This window comes from Limulus polyphemus, unplaced genomic scaffold, assembly GCF_000517525.1.
Source record: "Limulus polyphemus unplaced genomic scaffold, Limulus_polyphemus-2.1.2 Scaffold1220, whole genome shotgun sequence".
In the NCBI taxonomy this organism is placed as follows: domain Eukaryota; kingdom Metazoa; phylum Arthropoda; class Merostomata; order Xiphosura; family Limulidae; genus Limulus; species Limulus polyphemus.
The window spans coordinates 21,845-30,204 of NW_013666830.1; the positions used below are offsets into that span (position 1 = coordinate 21,845).

General features: G+C 34.9%; 1 pseudogene; it reads left to right on the forward strand.

Moving 5' to 3' along the window:
• The first annotated feature begins 1,334 nt into the window (after positions 1-1,334).
• Positions 1,335-8,113, forward strand: LOC106462669 (annotated as a pseudogene).
• Positions 8,114-8,360: the final 247 nt, after the last annotated feature.

Sequence of the window (8,360 nt, forward strand, 5' to 3'; positions counted from 1 at the left end):
TTAGGTCTCTAGAATAGTCTTTAGCAAAAGTTATAGGAAATTATAAAATTATTTATTTTCTGTACATAAATTTAGCAATTTCATATGTCTGCAAGAATCTTGTACAATCGCTCTTCCTTCTTGTGTCACCTTTGTTTGTGTATGTGTTTTGGATAGACCAGCTTAATAAACATCAATCACCTTTGGGGCCTAGCGTGACTCTGTGGTTAGTATGCTCGAACTGTGAATCTGGGGGTTTATGTTTTTCGTTCTTTGTCGTAAAACGTCTCATAAGAGTGACAATCAAGTCCCATCATTCGGCCAGTTATAAATAAAGATGAGTACTGATGACTAAAGGCTTCTCTCTAGTTTAGCAGTTCATATTAGGGACAGCTATGCACAGATAGTCCTATATGTAGGTTTACACGAAAATGACAAAGAAACAAACTTCTCTGTTTTTCGACATCCATACTAACTTACTTTTTAGCTACTTTGGGATTAGAATAGACTAACTACCATCATAAGGTTATGTTTTCTTTCTTATGGTGTATCATACACAAGGAACCATCATATGTTATTTTATTGTACAAACGTTCAGAATCATTATAAAAATATTTCATTATTGTCTACCAGGAAAACAAATGTTTGGAAATTAGGAAGTAATAAATGATTTAATGTGAACACTAGATCACTGAATATTAATTAGAAGTCACATTCGTTTTCATATAAAATTATATTTGTCTTACTCGTATAATACCCACTAAATTAAAAACCCAAGTTGGACTTTTTTTAGTTTTGCAATATATATATATTATACCCCAGTATACGTTGATGTTTCTACAATGCAATGTTGAAATTAGACTCGGCCCTTCACCTGTTCACATACAAGGCAGCCGCATGATCAGAAGCACGTGGTGTAAACTGAATTATTGCGTCGTTGCAGTGAGAGAGCACTACCTGTCAGTTCTGAAGAAACAGCTATTGAGAGAAGCATGATTATAAAAGTTTGTAGCGTGACCACCAACAAGGGCTTCCTGGAGCCTGCATAAACCCGTCGCACTGTAGGCCCGACAACACAACCTGACATAAATCAACTGTGATTGACACTTCTGACAGATCCTTGATGGATGGTGTTGCAAAGACTGACAACTGGCGGCTTGCCAAATCATTAGCCATTGCTCAATGTGATTGGTTGGTGCTGACTTGCCTCCCAGACACCACGTTGAAGTGATTAATGATCTGACGTCATCACCAGCTTTCTCACCAATGGCTGTCTATTTTGTCAAAAGCGGTTACCCACTATTGGCTCCTGATGGTGGCGCTTCAGTATTACGACGGCGCCTTGACTCGCAAAACGCTTTTAACGTCCAAGCAGTCTGAGCGCAGCACTGATACCATACGAAAGGTTCCAGCAGAGTTTCGGTCTTTTCACGCGCTTCGCGTATCTTTTGCCAGGAATACAGGTTTTGCCGTGTGAAAGACATAGTGATAAGAAAATTTGTGTTAAACTGGATATTAATTCAACTTAAAGGCATAAAGGGTGAGGAAGCACTAGTGTTTCAAACCCAACTCAAGATGAGCCTGCTAACTGGCAATCAGTATCTGAGACCAGAGTATTTGTCACCGTTACCAACAACGGTAAGAATACTAAGTTCAATAGTTTCTATAATGATTATGTAACTATTTAACATCAAGTTATCTATGTCAAGATTCTGTAAATTTTACTGAATAATAACAGATTCATTAGCATACCTAAACTACAGTTGAAGTCCTGTAATGTAGTGATTAAGACTGTACTATGTGAGGAATTACTACTATGTACAGGATTAGTTTATAAGGTTACCATTATTATTGTAGAAAGAGGTTATCACTCTAAACACAGAGTAATAAATTACTCTATCTATTACTCTCAAAGGAGTAATGAATAAAGGGACACCACCCTGTTACAAGACTGTAATATATAGAACTTTAGAATAGTACAAAGGAGTCGTCACTTTTCTTACAAAACTAGTACTAGTAGTATAGAGGCTGGAATTCTTAATCTTTCATTCGGATTTGTCACTCAAGTACTTGAAATTACGTTATTAAACACATTAGTTCATAATACGGAAAACTCCACAGTGACCAAATTATCGCTACAATTTCAAGAACTTTAGATTGTGTTATCTAGTTCGCTTTACGGAATCAAACTCTACACCACGACCAAACTAATCAATTACAGTTTCGAGCATTTTAGATCACGTTATTAACTACATTAATCAACGTTACGGAAGAAAAACAACAACAACTATACCATGATTAAATGATCGCTACAGTTCGAAACATCAGCCACCAGTGCTTTATGCAACGTCATGTGGGGAAATTGATCTGGTTTAGAAAATATTCATGTACGTACCTTTCAGTTGGGGGTTAGAGCTTATAAAACTCACATTTCAGTTCTCCGTTCTCTGCTGGTGTTGTTTTGTTTTGCTTAATTTATTATTAGAATTGTGTTTTACATCCTATCCATATACACTGTACAATCTGGGTTGCCACTGCATTTACCATGTGTGTATGTGTGTGTAAAGTAAGCTTCAAGAAATGAAAGCCCCTCCCCTTTTTTTAATACGAAACATTATGATTAATTTTCTGGGAGATAAGGTATCCTTCCAATGAACTAAAATTGTGTTGGACTCCAGAGCATACGCCGTGAAAATCATGTTGACATGGGTCTTGAATTATGAAATCCATAGAGGTATTTGGACCCACTGTTTAACCTTGTACTGGAAACTTTTTTTTTATCTAGTACACTTGGTACGTAAAATTTATAAAATTTTTGTGTTATCTAAAAATATACGTGTATAGATTATTTACTATCCGAAGTCTTCAGAGATTTATTCAACTTTGTACAAATAGAATTATTGTGCGCATGAAACGCTGAGGTCCTGATATTTATTTATATTGAAAGTATGCACATGTGCTGACAGTCTAATGTATTAAACATACGAATGTAAATATAAACTTGTCTTATATTTTCTTAGAACTTTATAAACCATGAGAAATGTTTTTAGTGTTTATCATATCAAATGTTTTCTCCCAGTCATTTACCCACAGTCGTGTCTATCAAGATATATTCCTACAAGTCTTTTCCCAGGTGATGTCTTAAGAAAGAAGCGTATTCTGGTTTGTGGCGCCCTCAAATGGCACTTAAAATAATTTTTTGTCAAAATATATATAAAGTGCATTTTACTAGGTTTTTGGTGTATTACCATTCTAGTATTGTACAAGGAAAACGTTCCGCTATAGTAAATGAGTTAATATAAATTACAGTTTAGTTTTCACTCATGTTTTACAAACTGAACCAGTGTGATAACAATGCTATCCGTCAAATGAAAGTGAAATACGGTGATGTTGAAGAAGGCACTGTAAACGATTTAATTTAAATGAAGACTTACCATTCACATGACGATACCATTTACCATAGCGTGGTATTTAAAAGCTACTGTTAGTAATTTCACATACATAGTCATTAAGTCCAAGCCTTATAGTTTAGTTAATGTACTATAATTTTGGAACCATAGAAATGAATTTGTTCTAATCCTCTACTTAAGGTATTGTGTACATCCACGTCATTAGAATTTTAACATAAATTACAATTTAATATATCCACATCTATATACATAGTAAATGATTAATTTAAAATAAGAGATCTGATCTTCAATAACAACTTATATAAATTTTTAAAACTGTTAACATCATATTATAAACATGAAATTCCTTATTTCTGATAATGTTGTACAACATTTTGTAAACTGCAATATTTTTTGATATATCTTAGTTTCTTAGTACCTGTGTCTAAAGGTTATTTTCCGGCTGATGTTTTTCAAAAGGTTTTCAGTGACTGAACTTTATCATAGCTTTAAAAATTCTACGCAGGGTTCCATAATGATACAATACATTATTATTAAACTGTACAGTGTTTAGAATGACAGGTTCTAATCCTCAAAGTGTAGTTAGGAAACCTCAATGGTTTAATCTAGTTATGTAGTTTTCTTAATTATTATTAGCATTTACAGTGTTTTTCACAATATGAGCTGGGCCAGCAATGCCATGGACTCTTATCTCGTTACGTTAGATATAAAGTCTCAGGCTTACTCATTTTGTCAGAATTATTGATAACCATCTAGATAAGTTCCATAAAATTTCATCTTCTAATATATTAAGTTTTTAAATTGTACACGTTTATTAACGTTTTGTTTGTTTCTGTCTGTAGCTCGATGCAAAGAAGAGCCCGTTGGCGTTGCTGGCGCAGACTTGCAACAACATTGGTGCTGACAATCCCAATCATAAACCCATCATCCCGGCCTTGGAGAAATCTCGAGATTCTGAGAAAAACAAAAACAAGTGTGGTAATAGTGAAGACAAGCCGGCTTTCAAGTCATATGAATCATCAAAAAAGGACTTGGAATCTAATGGAGATATGGGTAAGAAGACGCCTTCATCAAAGACGACGTCCCCAGTGAATCCTTGCAGCTCTCCAGCTGAGTCCTGTGGCAAAATCTCTCCATCTGGAAACGCAGAGAAGATACGCCACAGTCACCTACTAGCGAAAACTGTTCATCATCAGCATCTAGTAATTTCTCAAGTTCTAATTCTATATCAGTAAATCATAACACCCTTAGTGGACTAGGCTACCGATCAGAGTCCTCACTAGGTTTAGACTTAGGCCGTACTGACTCATCGAAAGACACTCTTAGTGGTCTAGCTATAGGCTCCTACAAGCATGGACTAAACGTTTCTTTAAATCCACTAGCCAACTGTGTTGGTTGTTCTCCAATGCTTGGTCATATTCCAGTAGATACAGTGAGCACAACACACACCTTTCCTTCCACTATCTCATCCCAGAGCGGATCAAGCAGCCTCAAACCTGGAGGATACACTATGGGTGGACTCTCTCCTTATGTCGGATATGCTCGTGTGAAAACAGTGGGCGGTGGAACAGCCTTTGTACCTGTGTGTCGAGATCCTTCTTGTATGAACTGTCAGCTAAGCATGCAGAGTGCCCAGTTTGGACAGTGTCCTAATGGTTGCACCCAGTGCACACACGAGCGAATAGCAACTCTTGGAGGTATCAACAGTCTCGCTAGTCTGGTCCCTGGTCTGCCGGGATCGGCTTCGCCCGGTGCAGGTGGAACTTCTTCAGCTCTGTCTGGCCTCAGCTCCCAACTCTTCTCTCACGCCGTGTTACCCAGGCCTAATGTGTGCAGCTGGATGGTAGGAGATACTTACTGTGGTAAAAGGTTTACCTCTTCAGAGGAGTTACTACAACATCTCAGAACTCATACTAACCTGTCTGCAACGGACAGCGCTTCCTACCTACCCATGCTGTCGCCTAGCCTTAGTATGCCATCAGCACCTGGTCTCGGTGCTGCTGCAGCTTGCCACCTTCATTATAGCTCACCTCCTCCCTTCACCACTCCTACTGGACTCCGACGTACATATCCAACCAGTCTCAGCCCGGTCAGTTCCTTAAATGTCAACAGGTTTCATCCATACAAGTCAACCTTTTCAAATTTACCTGGAGTTACGATACCACCTCTACCACATCCAGGCCTAAGCATGTACTACCCCTATAACCTATATGGACAACGTCTAGGGCCTCCGGTTCATCCTTAAACATGAACGTTGTCTGAAGAAATAGCTTGAATGCCAAAGCCTTGTTATTAAATATGTCACCTACAATTTTGGTATAGACCAGTTCCTTCAAACGGAATATTTCCAGTGTACATCTCAATTGATTAAGGAATTCTGTGACATAATGAGTGTATAAAAAGAACATGAACATTAGCGTAGAAACTGACAATGGTTTGTTACACTGTATGCAAAGAAAATTTAAATATTGTCATATTATATTGTATAGTTATCTCTTGTACAGAGTTATTAGAATAAGGTTTGAGAGTGTATATAGAATCTAAAAATCCTATCCTGTTCGTTTTGTAAATATATAGCTATGTTATATGTAATTGTACATCTGAAGTTGATTTTATTGAAAGTGTGATTTAGATGTGTCTTTGATTATATAATATTTCCATTTCAAAATTCAAATTTTAACATAACTTTCAAATAGATCTTCACAATATAATAGCAATATATTCTTTCATCTGCTTCCGGACAATTAAGTGTAGACAACTTTCCAAAATTAACTAGATTCTTGAAAATGCATTGTGTTAGCATAATTTTGTGCCTAAGTAGTCCCTTACTTTCTTCAGCTATTAAATTATGTCATACTTCTCTATGGAATACGTAATGATTGACTTGATAGTGAGTGCTCTGTTTGCTTTATTAAAGTAAACTTATAAATATAAGCGTTTGTTCTATATTTTTTTTAAATATGCATTTCCTCATTAAAAAAGCAATAAACAGGCTTAAAAATGAGAATAAATAACATTGTTTTGTTTTCCTTACCTTGTGATCTAAAACTGTTACCACTAGCGTAAGCAGCAGGAACCTACTAGACTGCGCTGGTTCAAACTATGAAACCTACTATTTTGTAGTTGTATATGTGTTTATCATTATACATTATTTATTGGTTGATTCGAAACAGAGTTTGTGAGCTTAATTCATTTAATGTATACATTTCTTATATAATTAGCTTATAGCTGAAACTGCTTATCACTATACTCAGTCAAATTTCAAGACACCTTTTATTTTGAAAAAAAAAGTTAATCTCTTCAACAAAATGGATTAAAACTCAATGACATTATACTGATTCGTAAAATACATAAAATGTAGTACTTGTATTAATTCTATGAAAGTTACCAAATGCTGTTCCATAAAATTATGAAACATTTTCTGTATATTAACGTTAAACTAGAACGTAATATAAAACGTGCCTGAAGACCCATATTTGATCTTTTATGCACTTTCCAGCTTTACTCAGGTTAATAACTGTTGAATCAAAGAAACAATTCAACTCTGCGCGTTCAATAAGTTAATGATTCTTATGTTGTTGTTTTTTATATGGATGTTACTTGCCTGAGAAACCTAAAAAGGTGTTGAATGTTTCAATTACAAATACAATAAGGCAATGAGGAAAAAACGAGTAATTTAGAATACAGAAGAACTGTAGTTTGTTTAAGATCCATTTGGAACCATACGACCGCTTCTACTTCTGTAGTACCTTAATCAAAGTCCTTGAAATGCTTATTCTATTTAAAATATTAGTTTTTCATCTATCTGACTTTTGAATATTTTTTACCTGTTGAATAGAATAGTTGGTGTTTCACATTCTCTGAATATTGTTTTAGTATCTACAAAAGCTAACACCGTCTTCTAATGTATGAGTTTGGTATACTGAGACACTTTAAGGATAAAAGGATATTTTGTTTGAAACCTAGTAAAAAGGTCCATTAAACAACAACTTGTCTACGCATTTACAATCCTAAACTCTGGAGTTCGATTCCCCGCGGTGGAAATAGCAGATAGCCCAATGTGGTTATGCTCTAAAAAACAAACGAACAACACTTATCAAAGCGCAAATATTTTTAAATTTAATTTCTTGCAACATTTAAAAAATTAATATACAATTTGTAGGACAGACTTGAATAAATTACTGTTAATTGTTGCTATATATGTTCTACCCCAACACCCTGGAATGACGCAAATGTTTTTTTTTATTTACAAATGCGAACGATGACTTAAATGTTATATAAGAGCTACTTAGGGAAAGTTTATAATAATCAGACGAGCAGCACAAAGTCTGGAGTATTTTTAATCATACTCCAACTTTTTAATAATCATTTGCAGTTACAGAGATGATCAGAGAGGAAACCGATATCCCAGATATTTAATAATAACAACAGAAATACATATTTCCAAAGGATTGTTGAATCAGGTTTAAGAACGTGATTATATTCAAAGTCTTATGATCAGCTTTATAAATGTCAATATAGATGTTACATATTAACTTACTTTTTATTGTTGTTTTAAAAATATAGTTTAGCGTTCACGAAAGTGTAGTTTCATTTATTTATTGTTCCCATTCCCATTAAAACTGAAGCAGGTGTTAATCAGGAGCTTTCTTGAATAAATGGATTATATACTAAATATAAGTATGAAATTCTCGTTTATTCAAGTAACAACTATTTATACACTTTTAAGTTTTAATTACGCCAACTTCTGGTGTAATGGCTTACATCAGCTTCCTTCTAATTATCATTTTTCTCTGGATTAGAAACTGAGTAAGGTTTTTATAAATACGCTTGTTCATGTGAAGCACTAACTACATGAAATATATTTATGTATCAGTTAATTTCAATAAACCAAGGCGCTTGTATTTCTCCTGCTGAATTACAGAATTTTATATTACTTTCCATCCCGCAAGCTTAAATAGGCAAAGTAAC